Source organism: Belonocnema kinseyi, chromosome 1, assembly GCF_010883055.1.
Source record: "Belonocnema kinseyi isolate 2016_QV_RU_SX_M_011 chromosome 1, B_treatae_v1, whole genome shotgun sequence".
NCBI lineage: Eukaryota > Metazoa > Arthropoda > Insecta > Hymenoptera > Cynipidae > Belonocnema > Belonocnema kinseyi.
Window position 1 is genome coordinate 43,847,470 of NC_046657.1, and position 22,519 is coordinate 43,869,988.

Sequence of the window (22,519 nt, forward strand, 5' to 3'; positions counted from 1 at the left end):
AAAAAAAAAAAAAAAAAAAAAACAATTGAAATTAGTTATTAATTTCAGGAATAAAGTGTTACTCAGTAAAATTATTAATAATTCATGTTTGTTAAATTATTATTGAGTAATTATTGCTTAAATTATTACTGCCGGCACTGTCAGTAATAAACATACAAAACCACAAAACATTTCTTTGGCAAATAATAAACAATCTAAAGTATAATAAACAAGCCGGGCCGAACTGTCATTATTTCGAGGTTACGTTCGGATTCACGTGTTTGTCCTAATCGCTGTAAGTAAATGTAGGTAATGGCAGAATATTATTACTATTTTATAGTATTTGTCACTCAGCAGACATTCCATAATGTTATTGGCACTGAAAATAATTGACGTTTACTTCTCAGTACACATGTCTCACTTTGTTATTAATTAAACACTTTTATTATTTGTAATTACTATGTAACGTAACCTACGTTGTTTTGATACTTGCATCCATTTGAAGTGTCGAACGCAACCATGGAAACTATTATAAACTTGATCCGAGGATGCACGGACTTGACCGAATGGCCGATCCCAATGCAATTTTAAAGGCATGAAATATGAAAATACCCCTGTATAATGGCTTCTCCCCTGCTGTTGTGCAATTCGGGTAGCATTCAGATCGCCATGTATGTAAGCCCCAGCGTGTCCAGCGTGTTTGGCCAGATGTTATATATATATATATATATATATAACATCTGGCCAAAATAGATGCATCTCTTCGTGACGATGTCTTGAAGGAGCCCGACCTCTGGACCATCAATTGTTCAGTTTATGTTGCTGCGAAGGCTAAAGCCAAAGATAAATCAAAAGACCCCAAGACGCATGCATCGACTGAAGAAGAGGATTGGATGGGCAGGGCAGAATGCGTCCTGTGTTCAGTATGCGATTAACTACATATCATTTGTTAGACTGTCTGCAAAAAGGGTTCGAAAGAACCCCCGAGAACCTTTAGTCACTCACTGAACAAGTCAAGGCTGCTGTCAATCAAGCAGCATATTGTTTCCGAAATACGGGTGTCATCTGACACAAGGAGAAGAATACATAAGAGTGACAGACGGATTAGGAAGAATCAACAGTTTCTTGTTGGCCCATTGCGCCTCTTCAGCTTTCTCCCTGTTTCTGTCGAAAATCCACCCAAGCCCAACGAGGTTGAGACTTTTTGGAGCGAGGTACACAAGATCACGAAAAACTAGAGCTGAAAGAAGATACTGATAATACCAGCCGCTTCAAGGAGTTTTGCGACAACCTTATAGTATCTTGGTAGGAATGTCCATCAAACACTGCTGAAGAGGTAAACAAAGCACTGAGGGGTTCGAAGGACTTTTCCGCGCAGGACCAGATGGTATCAAGAACTTCTGGTAAAGGGAGTTTGCATCTACAGACAAACATCTGGTACTATACTCCTACCAAAAAAAGCAACTTTACTAACCCAGAGAATTGGGAGCCCATCAGTTCTTCAGTCTGCGATGAGAACTTGCTAAATGACAGATGCGTCTGCAAAGACGCAGCAGCCCATCAGCGCGCCCTGTTAATAGACTGGACTGATTACCAGAACGGTTTCGGTTCAACCTCTCCTGGACTCATGATCCGCCTATTGGAAAGCTTAGAGGGTCATTAACATATAGTGAAATGTAAAGAGAAAATAATGCACCCTTGGTAAATTACATTTACCATCTCATCTGGAAGTTACTATAGTGTGACGACGTGCGTCACCTTCCAGAGGGGCGTTTTTCAAAGCGATACTATAGGCTATTTTCTCGTTTGCATCACACTTCTGATGTTAGCTTTTGCGCTGTACAATTTTTGTGGTCTAAAACAACTTAAGAAGATGCAGTTATGTTTCCGAGAACTAAATAACATCTTCAGGAGCAGATGCTAATAAAATGGTATTTCCTTCTTAAAGCTGCTTTGTTCTTAGTCCTCTCACGTTTTGGTAATAAACAATTACATTTGTCAACGTTCAGGTTGATGACCCAAGCAAGACTACTCTCACCTTTTCGAAATTGGTTGAATTTTAATGGGTTGGAAAATAATAATTTTTGGAATTGCGATAAAGAACCAAATGATTTGATTAACTTATCTTTTGTTTCGAAGGTGCAGTAATTCTAAATTGTTCCGAATTATGACCAGTAATGTGTACTCATGGTTTTAACAAAAATGGAAAATTATTAACTCATTTATTTAACTTAATGATTTTGTTTAGGCTTTTTAAATTTTTGTGTTTTTTGCGTCTCTGTTAACGTTTCGTAATAAAGGAATACCATATACTATGCTCATGATCAGAGAAATGAAAATTCCAATTTTGAACCAAACGACGTAAAATAAGGGACAAACTTTTGCTGAAGAATGACAGCTTCAGGAAAGTCCTGCCAAACTTATTATGACCATTTTTTATAGGAACTTTCGTTTCGGTTTTATTTACCAAAAATATTATGTTTGTAATACAAATTTCTAATTTTAAACCAAACGCAGTAAAATACATGAAAAAGACTTAAAAATAGATGGATGATTTTAAAAAGGCCTTCCAAAAATCTCATTACAATTTTTTGATAGGACTTTTTGTTTCGGTTTTATTTATCGAAAATATTATGCGCATAATAGAAAATTGTAATTTTGAGCCGAAAGAAGCACAGTATGGGAAAAAGTCTAAGAGTATAATTATAGCTTTTGAAAAGTCCTACAAAATGTCTTATAACCATTTTTGGATAGCCTTTATCGTTACAGTTTTATTTATCGAAAGTACTATAAACAAATCGAAAATTAAAATTTTGAGATACTTGACAAACTTGATATACAAAAATCCAAAATTGCAAAATAACTGCAAAAGGCAAAAGTCATCGAAATAAATTTAAAAATTTCAGTCACTATTTAAAATTTTTCAAACTAAAGAGAAAGGAAGACCAACATGAGGTTCTTTTGGGAGAGTATTTAAGTTTACCCTACAATTGAAAAATTTAAAATCAAAATTCGAATCAACACATTTGGGGTGGGGCTGGAGATTGTACCTGTGGAAAATTTTGGATCCACTCTGTTATTTACGGGTTATTTAAACAGTTAGATTATAATAATATGAACTGGTGATTACTAAGTTTATCAGGTGATATAAATCAACTCTGGAAGACGCAATATTTAAGTAAATAAGCATGTCTTAAAGAAATGTGTAACAAATCTTGAGTACTTTGTTAAATAAGTTTTGTCATATAATATTCGTTGAAGTAATTTTTATATTAGAAATTAGTATTAAATTTGTTAATAGAATTATTATTAATAATGTTCTTTAAAAATATTTTTTGTTGTATTCTGTAATTAAGTTTTGACTTATCTCGACATTACCTCTTTCAAATCAATGTGTAGAATCGTATAAAATGATTTTATTGTTTATTGTACAAGTCTTAGGAACATAAAAATAAAGTTGTAGCCACCAGACGATTTTAAAAAAAAATCTTGATGTTTTTCTTTCACAAAATTATGGATTTGATATCAAGGCATCATAAATAACGCAAAACCTGAATACACGTTTATAAAAAGTTGACTACGAAGCAAATAATTATATGATTGTTCTCATATTAACGATATCAAATAATATAAATTAAAATAAAGACGTTGAACTCTGTGTTCTAGACACGTGCATCATTGAAATTATTTCACCTTGAGAAATTTAAATAATTTTGTAACGCAAAGTTTTCTCACTTCTCATCTAACTTTTTGATATCTGACTTAGCAACAGAAATCTGTTTAGCGTAATCTTACAATAATCTTTTCTTCGGCCTTGAAACAAATATTGTCTTCTATATAAGAATAGTTATCGATTTTTATTAGGTTTAAAAAAGGTGCTTTAAAACAATTATAATCCTGTGAATTCCAGAGAATAAATTAATATTCTATGGATACAAAAAATTTGATCTAAATTGTGTATCAAATAAAAATTTCGCAAAAAAGCAAGCTTCATGTTTATTATATATGAGATAACGACTGCCATATATATACCAGCAAATTTTCATTTGTCTGATTATTATTAAATTTTTTCGTTAACAGAGTATTCAGATTTTCCTTTACTGCAAAAAAATGAAGGCTGTTTATACAGTTATCTCCATATTGATCATCATCTTCAATTTTATTGGTAAATACAACAATATATTTGTAATCTTAAGCAAATTTTCAATTTTCCTGCAAATCTCATATTGTCCCGATCAATCCAAATTATATCCCAATCGAGATTTTTATTTCCTGAAATCTTTGAAATCTTATTGCAATATTTTAAGACAGCCAAGCTCTTCAAAATCTGCGCGAAATCTTTTGAAAACTTTGATATATGTGGAATGGCTGCAAAATATTTGAAATCAAGATTTGTGTAAAGTTTTAAAAAATATTTAGATGTGTTCGGATTTTTTTAAAATCTTTTGAAACCTTTTGGAATTCTTTTGAAAGTTTTTCAAAATCCATTAAATCTTTAAACTCTTTTTGGTAGTGTTTTGAAATATTTTGGAAACTCTGATGTTGTCTTTTTTAATTTTGGTCCCTATTCTGATTCTCATTTCTGCTGTTATTATGACTCATCATTTCCTTTATCTTTTTTCTTTTCTTATTTTTTTGTCTGTTTAACTATAATGTGTAAATGATGTCGCCTTATTTTCAACTTTCCTAATTCTGTTTCTTATTCTCGTCCTGAAATCCCAGACTCTAAAATATTTTAAAAAGTATGTCCTGATATTTCTCTTGATTACAAAGGTGTATTTTATCGTTTACTATTTTTGAGTATCTTTCGTGTAAATATGTTTTTTTAAAGTCGTCAATAAACGAATGTAAATTTTGCCAAATTCGAGTTCCCTTGTTATCAACATGAAGCTGTTTCGTCAAAAACTGCATCTAAATTTTCTAAAATATCGAGTTTGCTCATTTTAAAGTTATTCTGTATGTTATCATCTCTTTCTATCCCAGTTACTCCTTCCTTGTCCATTATATTTCGTGTCTCGGTTTCGTAAGAAGGCGCATTTATTTTCCTTATTTTTTTATTGTCTTTCTTTTGATCACGTTTGTGGTTGAAACATAAAACATTTTGGTTAAAAATTCGTTTTTTTTTTTAAATCGAAACTTAGTCTATTCGATGTTTTTTTTTTAATTATCTTTCTTAATTGAAAATTTAACAATTTGATTTAAAATTAATGTATTTTGTCCAAAGTTAATTTTGTTGTTTGAAAATTTAATCTTCGTGATTGATTATTTTGTTGAAGTTAAAAATTTCTCTTTTTGGCAGAAAATTAATCTTCTTGGCGGAAAATTCATCTCTTTGATTAAAAATTAAACTTTTTAGTAAAAAATTAAATATTTTGATTCAAATTAATTTTTTTCGTCGAAAGATTCATCATGTTCATTACAAAATTAATTTATGTGCCTGAAAATGTATTTATTCAGTTTAAAATTGGTCTTTTTGATAGAAATATAATCTTCTTAGTTTGGACATTATTCTTTATGGTTAGAAATTTAACTATTTGTTTAAAAATTTATTTTTTGGAGGAAAGATTCATAATTTTCATTGAAAATTAATATTTTTGGTTAAAAATTCATATATTTCGTTGAAGATTAGACTTTTTTGCTAGCAAATTATCCTTTTCAACTTAATTTCACCATTCTTCTTAGCAGTAGCAATATTTGGTTAAAAATTAAGTTTTGGGGGTAAAGGTTTATAATTTTCATTGAAAATGTGTCTTTTCGGGCAATAATTTTATTTTTCTGGTTGAAAATGCATCTTTTTAGTTGGTAAAAAATCTAGTGGGTTAAAAAATAATCTTTTTTCTTGAAGATTTATTATTTTAGAAGAAAATTCTTTAATTTATTTATTTTTTTAATTTATATTCTGCAGTTTAGAATTGAACCATTCGATTTAAAATTCATCATTATATTTTTGGTTGAAGATTCGTCATTTTAATATAAAACTAATTGTTTCGTTGAAAATTAATTCTCTTGACTAAAAATTTAACTATTCGATTTTTTCTTGCAAATTTATATTTCAATTTAAAAATTCATGTAGTTTGTTGAAAAATCCTCTTTTTTGGTAGAAAAAATAATTTTTTTGGTTAAAAACTCACCTATTTGGTTAAATGTAATTTTTTAATTAAAGATTCATCATTTTAATTAAATGTCCAGTTTTTTGTTTGAAAATTTATCTCACTTGTTTAAAAAAATTTTTTTAGTTGAAAATATCAATTCCTTTAACTAACAATTCAACTATGCGATTCTTACATTCTCATCATTTATGATCCTTCCGTGCGTCTATCCGGACGTCCATCCGTAAACACGATAAATATCGAAAAAATCAACGGATCCAAGCTATGTTGGCCACACTTTTTTTAAGCCCTAAAAGAACAGACATTTTTGTTAGCCGGCCTTTTTGAATAGAAATTCAAAAAGTTAGAGCATCAAAAAAATGTTTAGGACCATTTTTTTATCTATAAAAATTGTATGTGCGGCTATTCATAGTACTCAGCAAGTCAAGAGAAGAGAAGCACTGCTTTCTGAAAGCCATACAAGATTTTCATAACAACTTTTTGAATTTTGTTGGAAAACCGAAAATTTAATTGTGATTGCCAAACAACAAAAAATAAAAAAGTTCATTTTGTTGTCAACCTATGCAGGATAGGATAAAAGATGAATTAAAAAAATTGTGATCCCCCCCCCCCCCAAAAAAAAAAATTCGTTATAATCAGTTCTTGGTAGGACGCGTACGTTTTGTTCTATTCGTGAGAAATAACATTAAGAAATTAAAAAAGAAATTTAAGTATAGAAGACGACCAAAGTTACAAAAAAAATATTTAACTAATTTTTTTGATCCGAAAAAGAGATAGAAATTTGTTAAAAATAAAAATTTGTAGGAAGACGACAAAAGGTACGAAAACAAATTGATAAAAAAATTTATGTACCCTTGAAAAGATAAATAAATTTGAAATAATTAATGACATTCCTATTATTTCTGATTGAGAATTTGACATCACACCATTCAAATTTTGAACCAAATAACGCAAAATAGGAAAAATGTATCAAAGAGAAATTATTTTGTTTGAAAAATACTGTCAAATGTTTTTTAACCATTTTCCAATAGAACTCGCCATTTTGTTTTTATTTATCGTAAGTAATATGAAAAAAATTGAAAATTCCTAATATTACGCCAAAAGACGCGATACGCGTCAAAATCCAAAAGAATTCGCAACTGGTTAGCAGATCTCTTAGTTGCGTACTTAGCCCAAAATACCACACGGACTGCTTTGCTCGCTCCCTACATTTATTTATTCCGGAATGGCCTTCGTTGATTCTGGCAATCATTTCCCGTTTCAAAGATTGTGGAACGACAAGACGCGTATCATAGAGAAGCAAGCCGTCCGTGTGAGAAAAATGACGTTAGAGGTGATACCAGGGGATTAAATATCCTAGGAATCGGCTAGAACTATTTGTTTTCCCGGGAACATATACGATCTTTAATTGTATCTCATAAGTCTTTTTCGAATTCGCTGAAGTCTTGGAGTTAAGTCAAACAACGGTTTTGACTGTAAGATTTGAATAAAGGGTTTGTGATCCGTTTTTAAAACAACGTCCATTCTCGTAATATATATTCCTGAAAATCTATCGGCTGAAAATTCCAGGGCTAACGCTTCCTTTTCGATCTGACTATATATTTTTGTGTTGATGTCAGAGCTTGAGATTGTGAGGGATCTCGCAAATTAAAAGGAAAGGATGTAGGAATTTGGATTGTCGAGAGTTAGGTGAAGTCAATAATCCAAGAATTTAAATATAACTGTGGTTTATTAACCAAACTTACACTGAATAGCTTGCAAGTGGGAGTTCTCGTAAGGCCCGAACCGGGCGGCGAAGCCAAGAGTGAGCGATCGAGATGACAGGGCACTCGGGAGGTGAAACCAAGGTACCATAGGTGGATTTTTTAATCTCAAGAAGAAGGCGGTCAAACTCTGGAAGCGTCGTCTGGAGACTCCTGGTGATTTGGGGTGCACAGTATTACCCGTATCGGGTTGCAGAGAGCACAAGGCTAGGCAAGCGTACAAGGAGCACAAGACTCAGGACTGAAGACTGAAGACAGACAGCCTTCGGGGCAAGTTCACGCTTACAAAGACTGGGGGTGTCGTTCCCCACTCCTAATCATGGGCCCACAGGGCTGTACGATAGCGGAGTGCTTGTAACTTTGTTACAAGATACATACGCTACGACCCGCCTTTCATTATTATCTTCTAAAATTGAGACAGCACCTAGGTCATAACAAGAGGCATCCGCTTGTGATGCTATATCTTTTTCATAGCCGTAATGAGCTAAAATCGGAGCTACCTGTAATAGAGACTTTATTTCATTAAATGCATGATCTTGGGCATCTACTTATACAAAGGTCACCTCGTCTTCCAAAAGAAGATTAAGCGGTTCCAATAGTTGACTTTTCCCAACTAAGTTCCCGCTGTTTGTAAATAGATGAATCCAGCAATAAGTGCTGGTCGATTTCTATATATTTAAAACGTCATCAGCCAAGCTAATACATATGATAAACAAACTATTTTGATACATTTGCGATTTTGATTTAGGGCCATATACTTTTGGTTGAGTGAAAATGTCTAATTTTGTGTCAAATAATCGTCATTCGCGGGAAGTGTTGATGCGTGAATATTCGGCCGAGCCGACGTCGTAGAAGCATGACCGGGCAGTCCCAATGACTGGATTTTCTTTGGATTGCTGTAATGAATCTATATTTTATTACTCGTCACAATGCGATGAAGAAAGCCCTTCATTTTTCCGCTGAAGCAGTTGTTCACAGACAAAAAAACGACGCTGAAATGGCACAAATCATAAGGAACCTAAGTTCCTTGTTTCGAATTATTTCCAACGCATGCATTGAAAATGGTTTGGCGGGTAACTCCTAATGCTGAAACAAGCTCTTCTTGCGTTTTACACGGATCCTTATTGAGCATGCCTCAAATTCAGCGTCTTCGAAGTTTTTTGCTCTTCGTTCACTCGAACGGTCGTCAACGTCGAAATCACCGTCTTTCAAGTGACGGAACCAATCTCGGCACATTGTTTCACTTATAGCAGCATCTCGGTAAACTTTTTGGAGCTATTGTTTTTCACACAACCAAAAGTACATGACCCTGAAGAAAAATCGCTAATGTGTCAAAACAGTTTGTTTACCATACGTCTAAGCTTGATTCATGACGTTTTGAATATGTCGAAATCGACCAGCACTTATTGCTAGAGTCATCTATTGACAAACAGTGGGAACTTAGTTGCGCACCTAATAGTTTGAAGCAATGTTGACCATCCCGATAAATCGTAGTACATTAGTTTTGTCTTTTGACGTCGCAAAGTCGAATATTCCTGATACTCGTGCTGGTGATACGCTGATGCCTTTGCATGATATCACGTGACCTACAAGTGCTACCTTTTGCACAGCAAATTTAGATTTGTTTTTGTAAAGAGTGATACCTGCTTTAGACAAGCGCTTAATAAAAATTTTAAGTGTCGCATTATTTTTTTCTGGGGTACCGCCGTAAACTACTTGATGGTATCCGTTATTTGCATCTAGCCACGGAAAATACTTAGTTCCCTTGAATCTAGTGAGAGTGATCTCCACTTTTGGTAGCGTGTGAATAGCTCTTTTAACAGAACCATTGAAGATTTTATAATCGCAGCGTAGACGGATGCTTCCCCCTCATGCTTGGGAACACATACTTCAGGGCTACGCATTTCCGTGGGAAAGTCTACCGAAGTTGTGACGCCGAGTTCAGTAAGCTGATCTATATGTTTCTTTAACTTATTCATTAAAGGAATTCCTACCAATTTCTGGGCTGATATAGTAAATTAATTTGTACCTTGTTTTAGGAGAACGCCTTATTCTTCCTTGAGTTTTCCAAGACCATGGAACTCCTTAGCGAACAACTTCTCTATATTCCCTTTCAAATTAAATTTATATTATAAATGTATGTTTTCTTTTAAATTTCCGTTTCGATTCTGTTCCGTTTTTTATATTATATTTTTCACGACTTTTATTAACCCGAACTCGGAAATCGCTCTACTTCCCAAAGACGATTATCTTCCTTCCCTACTGTTGTGTATGTAATTGTTTAATAATAAATTAGGTGTACCTCTTTCTTCAAAATAGGTGCATAAATGTGGTAGGCTAGAGATATTATGTCAGCGCTTAAAACAAATTCGAGGGTATTCCACCTTTGTTTAAAGAAAAAGGAGCCCCCATTTTTTGTCAACAGTTTTTATTTATTTTTCATTGTAAGGTCATGAAACAGTTGATTTCCTCCACCCTACAACTCAAATATGATTTTCTTTAAATTCAGATGTTATTGCAGTATTACAAATTTATTAATTAAAAGGAAAATTGAAACAAACATTTCACGCAGAGAAAGAAACTGAACGACAATAGGTACTCAAACAGAAGAGAAAGCGGATGGGGAAATTGCTAACTAAATTGAGACCCTCACTATTTTCTTAAATGCACTTGCCGATCACTTCTAGCACTTATTTTAATTTTTTTCTTCAATCCATAAATTACGCTCTCCTTTAGAAAATAGGAAATATTATTTGCTAAATTAATTAAAAAATTAATACAGGAATATTTTCCATTTACAATTTTTTTTCAGAATTAGTTTTCCCGCGTAGAGATTGCGCAGTTCATCCTGAACCGGTTAAGCTTATTGGTGTTGATCATTGTGAAGTTTTTGAAGATGGTACATCCATGCCTCTGCACTTAGCATCAGGCTTTTACGAGGCAGGAAAAGAAAATGGTTACATAATTGGAATCATCATAAGTGGGTGCTTGTGCCCACTCAGTGCTCCTCGAATAGATCTTCGTCAGAGTTTAGGAAGAGTTAAAGTACGCATAGATGGCGAAGTTGCCCGCGTGACTGAAGGGATAGATAGGAGAGATCGTCTGAATGATCGATTCTTCAAGAAATATAATACAGAAAACCCACAACAATGTATTGACATCGAGATAACAGAATGATACAATTTTTAAAGGTTAAATCCGCAGTGTTGGTTAATAGAATGTATCATTTTTTCCATTAGAGTAGGCAATATAAATAGATGCATTTATTTAAATGTTCCTAATCATCCTAATAATGAATGGTACAATACATTGTAGAAAACTGTGCATTTATATGTATCTTATTGGTTAGATGTAAAGATAAAATGTTATCATACTTTACAATAAATAAATGGTCTTTCTATTGCGTAGTAATTTATTTCTTCCCTTCAGATATATATTATAATCGATAAATATTAAGTATTTTTATGACTTCAGTGTGGGAGAATAGGACCTACGAAATACTAAAAAATTAAAATGACAAATGAGATAGCAGCTACCAGAATAAATCTTGGAACATTTTTTAACGATTCGTTTTTTAAATTATAATAAAGTATTTGACGAATTTCAAGGTGAATTAAATATTTTATTCATTGGTATATATTAGTCTGGAAATAAACCGTATCAATTATTGATTTTTGCAAGCATATTTTTCTCTGAATTTCTATTTTATGTAATGCAATACATAAGAAGATTAAATTGTTTCAAATAAGTTTTTGCAAATCATGATGGAAAATATTTATAGTTAGAAACATCATGTCATGGAGGCTACGACATTGTTTGATCGGCTATATTTTTAGCTGAATTTCGTGATTAATTATTTAACTGAGCTGTTCCCATTTAAAAACAAGTATTAATATTGAAAATCGACGGGCAGATGTAATGTTAACTGAATTAAAAAACTAAATAAAAAAACAACTTTATTTTCCAAAAAACGAATATATTAAGTTAGGGGAGATTGATCAAAAAAAAAAAAAAAAAATCTAATTTTTGGACCACCCTAATGGTATACATCGTATTTGAAGTATTTTTTTGTGATAAAAACAAATCTACCCTACACTTGCTGACACCTTGCTTAGTTTAATAGATATGTGCAACTTAATTTTGTAACTTAGAAAATTTAAGCAAATTTGTAATGGAATCATGACGACACTATTTCACACACACTGGGTAAAGTGTGTAGGCAAGAAACTAATAGAAGAAGATGTTACAGAAGAACTAGTCAAACATCTATTTAAATTGAAGCGTCATTCTTTTACAGCTAAGGCAACCAGCATAAAATCTTTCTATTGAAATTTGAAAAAAGATAAGAAAATTTCCTAAAAATAAAAGAAAAGAAATTCTTTTTCGGACAAACATAAAAAAGAGGAAAGAAAAATGAGAAAGCAACAAATCTTTCTTTTTAGTTCTCTTATCTGTTTCATTTTTATTATTATCAAATCACAATTAAAAGATATTTGTGAAAAAATCACCAAAGTTTTAAAGCTCATAAATCAAGGCAATAAATAAATTAATTAATAAGTAAAATTAAGAAAATTTTTTAAATATTTTAGCAGACAGGAAGAGGAAGGAAACCACGTTGCTCTCCTCCTCTCACCCAAATATCAAATAAGGTTCAAAATCATAACCCATCACAAACATACCTTATCACATCAGAAATGGAAAAAGTAAAAGAAAATAAAGATTTATGAAAACTCAGTCTAAATAAAAGTAATCACACTAGAATAACTCTTGTTTATCCTGTCTAAATCAATCGTTAAATTGATAGATAACTGTTTTGTTTTGAATGTAAAGCCTTTTCAAAAATTCTCATTTTCTCTCATTACTTTTATTGCACAAAATCTCAAAATTATCCCAATCAAAATCATGGTCAACATCAATAAATTCCTTTGAATTTCTGACAAGAACACTCTGATAACAGCGTATCAAACAAACATGCTTTAATCCTTAACGCGCATAACTCCTTTTTATTACGTAAATGGCAGAACAGGTATTTTTTTAGTCCACGTATTGAAACATGTTTTTTGCAGCCGAAATTGAATATTTTTTCATACAAATTTATCAAATGCAGTTAAGGGTGAAAAACTTAAAACTCTCACAACTTTATTTGATGATCACCGATGTTTCAAATCATGGTAATTTTCTAAAGTGAAAAAATTCTATAATCAGAAGTGAATTAGAGGCATGCTTCAAAAGATGATATTATCGATCTTTTGAAACATAAGATTTTCCTTAATTAAAATTTTTTTTAAATGATAAAAAACATGAGAACATACGTTCTATTTTTATTAATCTGTAAACTAATATTCAAGAGCAAAATTTAAATTTGCACAGAACATTTGAAGAAGATGGTAAGGATTCTTTTTTTTGTGTAAATTTGACAGATATTTAAATTCCTGATACAGTTGCAAATGTTCTCAGATTAGGTAGAGGTTTTAGTAATCGTCTGATAAAAAGAAGGTTGAAGCAAATATGATGGAAATAGTCAAAGATGTCGAATCAAGTATATACAAAATTCAATTACTAGATTAGCAAGATTTCCGAAACAAGATGTTACATTTTCAAAGTGCTTTCTTGATCAAAATTGTCTGTACATTAGTAATATTGATCGTAAGATTTCTTAAGGCTTCCCGATACCGAATAATTTTCCTAAAAGCACCTTGATATAATTTGCCTGAATGCTGATACAAGAAATATTATTCTTAATGTGAAAAAATAAGGTTGTGTTATGTATATCATGAACTTCATTTTCGAACAAGATAGTTTTGATTTGTTAAATGAAAATCCGTGAAAACAAATATAAAGCTTCACTTTTAAGATGCAGAAAAATTGGAGAAACAAAGGACTTTTAGGAAAAGGTATAAAATCGACTGATATTAATTCTGAAACACCCAGTTCTTTGTCTGATGTTATGGATTCAGAAAGGTTCACAAAGATGACTATCCTTTAAGAATAGTTATTTCAACTATTAATACTCACACTACATTGTTCGAACGAAATTTTAATTTGATTCTCAAAGGCTCTTCAACAACTAAAAATACAATATTAAAAATAGCTTGAAATTTAAAAAAAATTATTCGATAAACGGTTACGAATCTCATTTTCTCATTTCTCTGATCTTAGCGCAAATTGTTATGGATGATTTGTACATGGTTGTCGATGCTTTTAACAGTTTTCATCCAAAACATAAATTTACCCATGAAATAGGAAAGATTAATAAAATCAATTTTGCGGACATAGAAGTAACTACAGGTCAGGATAGTAATATTATTACGATTGGCACAGGAAAGTTACAAGAGAAAGTGATCAGTTATTAGAGTTAGATCATTTTCAAAATAAAAAAAGGAACATTTTATGCCAAACAACGCATGATATGAAAAAAAGTCAAGAAAAGAAAAACGTTGGTTTTAAATTCCAACAAGATCATCATAAGAACTTTTTTCATTTGGTCAAAAAATTGAAAATTCCAAATTTGATTGTACCAAAAATAATGAAAAATTCCATTTTTTTTCTAAACGATGTAAAATATGAAGAAAATGAATAAGCGAAAATTGCGCACCCTGAAAAGATCTAAAAATTTGTTATGAATCTTATAAATCTTATTAACCTTATAACCTACGAAAAAAATGAGAAAAAAACTTGTTTATCCAAAAAGGAGCTACCAATTTTTAATAATTATTTTTTATATAATGCGCACTTTTTGTTTTAGGAGTAAAAAACAATAAAAATAAAAAAGTTAATTTTCTCATTGAAATTGTTCATGAATAATTTTCGATATGACACGCAGTTTTTGCTTTAGTCGTAAAAAATAACATTTAAAATAAAACAATTAAATTTTGTAGAAAAAACGACACAAGTTATGAACTTAAATTAACAGAATATAATTCAAAGCAAAATAATAAACAAATATTAAAATAATCATGATAAATAAAATTTGTGCTTTATTTTGCAATATATGAATAAGCAATCCCAAGCAGAGATAAGTAAAAAATGTATTATATTTGATATAATAGGGTTGTTTATAATGTAGAAAAGTTGACATTTTGGACAAAATCGAGTGCGAAGCACAGAATTCGTGATCAGAATGTATTCCCTAAAGCCGAAAGAGCTTTAACAAAAAAGAGTTTACAACAAACAAACTCTCGAGCTAAGCTCTTTTAACCAAAGAGAATTCACAATCACAAAATTACAATGGTGGATATTTTTAGTCTTAATTTTAAAAAGTTGGCACAGGAATGTGTGAAAATATAAAGACCGATCCTGTAGCGCGAGAACCAACAGTCGCAAGCCCTAGTTGCGCTTTAATTTTGACAATTTAATTTAAATGTATTAAAAAATGTTTCTGAAAAGTAGACGGATAGTTATTTTTTAAAATATAAATTTTTTCGAAAAATTTTCCGAAACTATTTCTAAAAAGCATTAGGGACTCTCGATATGCTAAATCTATTTACAATTCGAAAAAAGGTTCAGTTAAAAAAACGAGGGGCCACGGATTAATCTTTGCTGCCTACTTAGAAAATTCTATTTGTTTATCATGTTAGCTTTCAAATCGTCAAAATAAATGTTAAAATTTTAGTCAGCATTTTAAATTCTAACAACTAGAAGAAGAATAAATAAGACGCAGAAATCTGCTTTTAAGACACGTGTGTCATTATTATTATTTTACCTTGAAAGATTCAAATAATTTTTTACCTGAAGTGTTTGTACATCAAATTTTCATAAAATTGTGAGTCAGCACAGTTTTATTCCATACATACGGAAACTTTGCTGACTTCTCCTCTACATTTTCAAATCCTGAATACTCAATCTTTATTACATTTAGAAATTGCGTTTCAAATAAATTGAAATCCTGCTAATTTCAGAGAATGATGAAATATTATAAAATCCTTGCAAATCCCCTTGAATTCCTGAAAATGCTTTGAAATTACTTAAAATTTGGTTAATCATAGTGTTACAATTTTTAATATTTTTTTCGAAATCCAAATAAGTAAAAATTGTACAACTTTTTAAAAATAATTTTAGTAATATAGCGGACGTAAAGCTTCTTATTGTTCTAATAAAGTTTAAAACGTTATGCAACTGCAGTCATTTACTACCTTTGTTAATTTGTCACTTTATTAAAGTTTATATAAACTATTTGGGGTTTTCTGGAAAATCCTTATAATCTGCCGCCATTCTCCTTTAAAAAAAAACTATTCAAGCCACGACCTATAGGTTTTATATATTATATATTGGTTTTATATTGGGAAAGAAGAAAGGACAGGGCATGTAGAATTGCAATAAAAATAAAATCTGCAAGAAAAATTCGAATATATTCGACCGATTTTCCTTTTTTTTTAATCAAAGCTTCTACAATTTATAACAAAGTTATCGAAGCACATGTTAAAAAATTTATTTAATTTCTTTTATTTAACAATACAAGTTTTTTTTAATTTTGAAGGCGCTATTTTAAGGGAATTTATATTATATTTTTTATGCAATTCTTTGATTTCAGACAACTAGTGTTATTTGTTTAAACAACACTAATCAACAAATGCATAATATTTTATTTTTCAATAAAAAGGAATTCGGTTTGTTTTTAATCATCTTAAGATATGTTGAAACTACTTCTTGACATGGTACTTGGTTATAAAAAAATTTATTTCTATTTTAAACAAATTCATTGTTTGTCCATTTTTTAACATATAGATTTAGTTTTTTAAGAGAAATAAATTCTTAATGTCTCGCTAGGAACTCTATATGGTTATTTTTGAAAAATACTTAACAATAAGTAATTGTTGTTAAAAAATGTATTAAACAAATACATAATTTGACTATGTTTTAGTAGACAAATTTTGTTTCTTTAATACAATTAATTAAATGTGAACAAACAATGGGTCTTTAGCGTGATTTTTTTCTGTTAGACAACAATTCATAATGTTTGAAACAAATTTAATAAACAAAATGCTCATAGGCCGTTTTTTAATGAAAACATCATATTTCTTTTTTGAAATCGACCAAAATTTTTAATCAAGGTCTCTGTTATAATACTCTTTCATCCAGCAGGATATGTTTATTATTTGTACAATTATTTATAAAAATCAGTCAAAATTATTAAATATGTATGAAAGCTCTGATTTCTTTCACGTTTCTCCAAATAAAATTGTATATCAAAACAGAGAGACCTTGCTTAAAAATTGTAGTCGATAAAAAAAAACAATATGGTGATTCCATTAAAAAACGGCCTCAGAGTAATTCATTTATTAAATGTGTTTAAAAAGTATTAATTTTTGCCTATCAGCAAAATATCACAGTAAAGGCCCATTGATTATACACGTTTAATTTATTGATTTGAAGAAACTAAATTCATCTAAGTACTAAGGATAGCCAAATTCTTCATTTTTTATTACATTTTTTAACAACAACCATTAAGTGTTTAATATTCTAAACGAAAGAGCAAGTTCGTTAACCAGCCATTGTCGATAAAAATTCAAAAAATTAGAGGTTTATCACAATTTTTATGACCATTTTTTGTTATATTTAAAATTTTTATGCATGGTTGCTCATATTACTCAGAAAGACAAGCAATTTTCAAGATGACTTTTTTCAATAAAAATAAATTTCCTAGAGCTATAGTAATTATGAGATTTCGAAAATCAATCGAAAATCAAAATTTTAAGCCAAACACAACGCACGATATAAAACAGGGGCAAGAGAAGAATAACATTATTTTTTAAAAAGCCCTATTAGATTGTAATAAAAGCTTTTCGAATTTTCTTGAAAAATTGAAAATTTCTATTGTACTAAAAAAACATAATGAAAAATAAAAAATTCCATTTTATAGTCAAACCATACAATAGATGCAAAATTATATAAAAATTGAGATCCCAAAAAGATCTAAAAATTTGTTTATAATCATGAATACTTCATACAACACGCAATTTTTGTTTTATTCGTGAAAAATAAAGAAAATTGTTAAACCAAAAAGGGCTACAAATTTGTGATGAATCACTTTTGGATAGTACATGTAGTTTTAGTATTAATCATAAAGATGACATTAAAAATAAAAATAATTTTTTTTTGAAAAAACGTTAAAGAACAAGTTCATAAAAAAAGCTGTTCATCTAAGAAAGAGATACACATTTTTACTAGTTTATTACATTGTCAAAATTTATTATTGAGAAACTATTAGGATTGTCTGAAAATTTACACCACGACATTTAAATTTTGAACCAAACATGTAGGTACAGTATTTTTTACAAAAATGATATTACAAATAGAAATGAAAAATTTGTGGAAAAGCGACAAAAGGTACCAAAACAAATTGACAGAAAAAGTTTTTCCACCAAAAAAGAGATACAAATTTTAAATAATTTATTACAATCACATCATTTATGACGAAGCAAATTAAAAAAAAAGTCTAAATAGAAAATATAGCTTTTGAAAAATCCTACAAAATTTCTTTCAACCATTTTCCAATATGAATCTTTATTTTATTTTTATTTATCATAAGTTATATGCAGAAAATCGAAATTTGCAATTTTCCGCCCAAAGGCGTGAGACACGTAAAAGATCTAAAAAGAGACTTGAAGCATATGTTGCTTTATCCATAAAACATAATATGAAAACCAAAATCCTGTTCTTAGCATAACAACACAAGATACAGAAAAATGTGTGAAAAAAGGAATTTATTTTTTGAAATCTATTGTAAAGTTGTTTAGCAAATATATATTTACAAGTGTTTATCAAAAATCGAGCGCGCAGCGCCAGTGTTGCTATGAAAATGTATATCTCAAAGCCTACAGAGCTTTGAGCAATTAAATAACTATACTTTATTAAGTAGAATATTCAGAATATGAAGACGGATGTGAATACTGCGCTCTTAAAGAGACATTTTTGATAAAATTTCATTTAAGCGCGAGGTGTATTTATGTCAGAGCGCGAAGCGCGAGATTTTACAGATGCTTCAGCATTTTAAATTCTTCAAATTAGAAGCAAAGAAAGATCCAGATCAGGTGTGTTTGGGAAAAGGTTCACGTTTCCCCCTCCACTTGAAACATTTAATATCACAATTCAAATCTAGAGGTTTGGGTAGAGTGTGGGGGGAGGGGGTTGTACCTGCGAACAATAATGGATTCAACCTGTATCCGCTTGTACTCAGATTTCCAGTTATTTAAACATTTAGATTATGATAGTATGTAATGATAGTATTATCAAATGTAAATTAAAATAAAGTCACAGAACTCAGCCTTTACGATACATGTGTCATTAAAATTATTTCAGCTTGAATAATTCAAATAATTTTGTATTTTAAGTGTTCAAAGATAAAATGGTCATAAAATTATGCTTACCACTGTTTTATTCCATAGGTACACAAACTTTGCACACTTCTCATTTAAATTTTTAAAACCTGGCTCAGCAAAACAAATTCGTTGATTTTAATCTCACAATTAACATTTCTTAGGCTCTAAAAGTAATATTGTCTTCTAGATAATGATAATAATATATCTTGATTATAATTATTAACGATGCTTTAAATCGATCGAAATCCTGATGTTTCCAGATAATAAAATAATATTCTATGAAATATTATAAGATCCTTGAAAATTCCCTTAAATTCCTGAAAATACTTTGAAATGACCTGATAATTGGTTAAATATAGTAATAAAATTGTTTACAACTATCCTGGTAGGAAGGAGCTGATTGGAACGCATATACAGTGAAACTCTTTAATTGCCCTCCCTTCTATAGCCCTTCCGAGAATTGAGGACGTGCCAGGGGTAGATATAACAGGAGCACTCAAGCGTGAACAAACAAAAGCGGAGCGGGCTATCAGAAGATATTTCTCACACACTTTTAAATACGTAGCGATTGCATTTTTCTCAAAAATTCCGTTGAATGCGCTTAAATAAGTAAAACTCATTTCGTTTCAATAATTTTTAATGCGCATAAACTTCAAGGAATGAGGTTATGCAATGAATTTATGCTATTTAATAACATTTAATTCTAGTCAGTGAACCGCCGAGTTGTATGCCATTCAATGCCTTTCACGAATCATAAACGAATCATAAATTAAAAAAAAAAGTATATCTCTCTTTCTAATTTAAGTAATGAAAATGTTGTCAAATTTGTATTAGTTTTCCCATACGAAACCCAGTTGTTTTTAATACGCAAAAGACTGTACAAATTGTGTATTAAATAAGAATATCGCAGAAAACAAGCTTGACGTTTATCATCAGTGAGATAACGAACAATTTAATAAGGAGCCAGAAATTTTTCATTCGACAGACTGTTATTCAAAGTCTATGTTAGCAGAGTAATCGGGGATTCCTCCACTGTACAAAAATGAAGCTTGTTCATACATTGGTCTTCACATTGGTGGTCATTTTTAATTCTATTGGTAAATGCAGTAATATATCTATAATATTTGGTACATTTTTAACCTTCCTGTAAATCACATATTTTTCCATTCAATCCAAATTATATACCAATCAATATCTTTTTATCAATCTGTATCCGATGTTGCCCAAAATAAGCACGCATTCAATCTAGATATATTGGCACAAAAAACTGTCAGCAATCCAAAATAAGTCCGTATTTGTAAAGAATAAGTGCCTACGTGGCAAACTTAAGGATGCTCAATATGGAAGTAATTGGAATTCAGAAATCAAAATTTCTGAAATATATTAAATATTTTAAATCGTTTTGGGAATGTTTTGTATTTCTTCCGATCAAAAATATTTTTTACTATTTTTGGGTATCTTTCATTTAAATATGTTTCGTTAAACTCATAAATGAACTAATGTAAACTTTTCCGATTGTCTCTATTCACTTGGTACTAGCTTAATGCTTTTTCCTTAAAAACTGCATCTATGATTGCAACTATGATGAACTGAAATAAATCTAAAAATGAATACATTAATATTTTCCAATTGCAATTTATTTTTTTAGAATTAGTTTTCTCACACAGAGATCAAGCAGTACATCCTGAACCGGTTAAACTTATTGGTGTTAATCATTGTGAAATTATGGAAGAGAATGAAGTAGTGAGTGTGCATATACACCCAGGCTTTTACGAGGCAGCAAAAGAGCATGGTTACATTATTGGAATCGTCGTACGTGGGTGTTTATCCCCACTAACTATGCTTCGAGAGAGTGAGAATCGTGTAGGAAGAGTTAAAGTGCGCATAGACGGAGAAACTGCCCACGTTATGGAATGGATAGGTGAGAGAGATCTTCTGAATCATCGATTCTTCCATGAATATGACACAGTAAACCCAGAATACTGTATTGACGTTGAGATACCTGAATAATATAATTTCAAAGTGCAATTGCGAAGTACTTTTTAATTTCTTGAATCGTTTTTTTAAATTAGGAAAAATAATATATTTTACTCACATTGTTCTATTCTTCCTAACTATTAATGATACAGTATGTTTCGATTGACGAGTTGATCATTTTATGGTCTAAAGATATACGATATTATAATAGCATAATTCTGAAGTATTTTAACGACTTCAGTTTTTTAGAAGAGGACTTACGAGATAGATATAAATTAGAATGACGAATGAGATAATGACTCCCAGCATAAAGCATGAAACATTTTCAAGAGTATTCAATCGTTAAATTCTAATAAAATATCTTTATAAACTTAAAAACGTTTTCGGAAAATCTATCATGTATTTGACTAATTTCAAGCTTACGCTAAGATTTTATTAATTGGTATGTATTAGCCTTTAAGTAAACGGAATCTATTAATAATGTTGGTAAGAATATTGTTCTCTGATTTTCTGCCATTTAATGTAATTTGGTGCATAAGACGATTAAATAGTTGGAAATTCGGTTTCTTTTCATTTTTTATTGAAAATCTACTTTTTAAAATTCGAATTTGTACACTTGAGAGTCGATACCATCCACATAGTTGCATAGATCTACTTTACAATTTATACACCTATAGATTAGGCACTTGAGACGGTTGCTACACCGAAAAAAATATGTAACTATATTAGTTTAATAATACCTTAACTAATACGCTTCACATAAATTAGAACTCAGTAGATATAAAAGTCGAACTGGATCTTCTCATTCAATTTGTAATTTTATCGGTTTGAGTATAGAACCGACGCTATAGCAATAACGAATTAAATCGATTAAGTAAGTATTGAAATGGAGTATTGAATGGAGTATTGAGTATTGAATCAGAGTGCGTCGATATTGATATACTCGCCATGCTTCGCTCCGTTCGACTCTGGTAGTTCGAATGACGACGAACAGCGAGGATCCAACAAATCTATGACGTTTAAAGTTGAGAGCACGCGGGATTTGATATTTAAATAATTATTCTTAAATTTTTCCCAGCACATATTGTCCGGCGCCTCAACTCAGCGCAATGCTCATGCGAAGCTCCTAAGTTACAGATTCGCTGGATCCTCGCTGTTCGTCGTCATTCGAACCAGCAGAGTCGAACGGAGCGAAGCATAGCGAGTATATCTATATCGACGCACTGTGATGCTTTAGAACAGCTGACATTCAACTTATGAACGTTGCAAATTCTACATAAAGAACTGCTCCATTTGAATACTTACTTAATCGATGTAATTCGGTATTGCGATAGCGTCGGTTCTATACTCAAACCGATAAAATTACAAATTA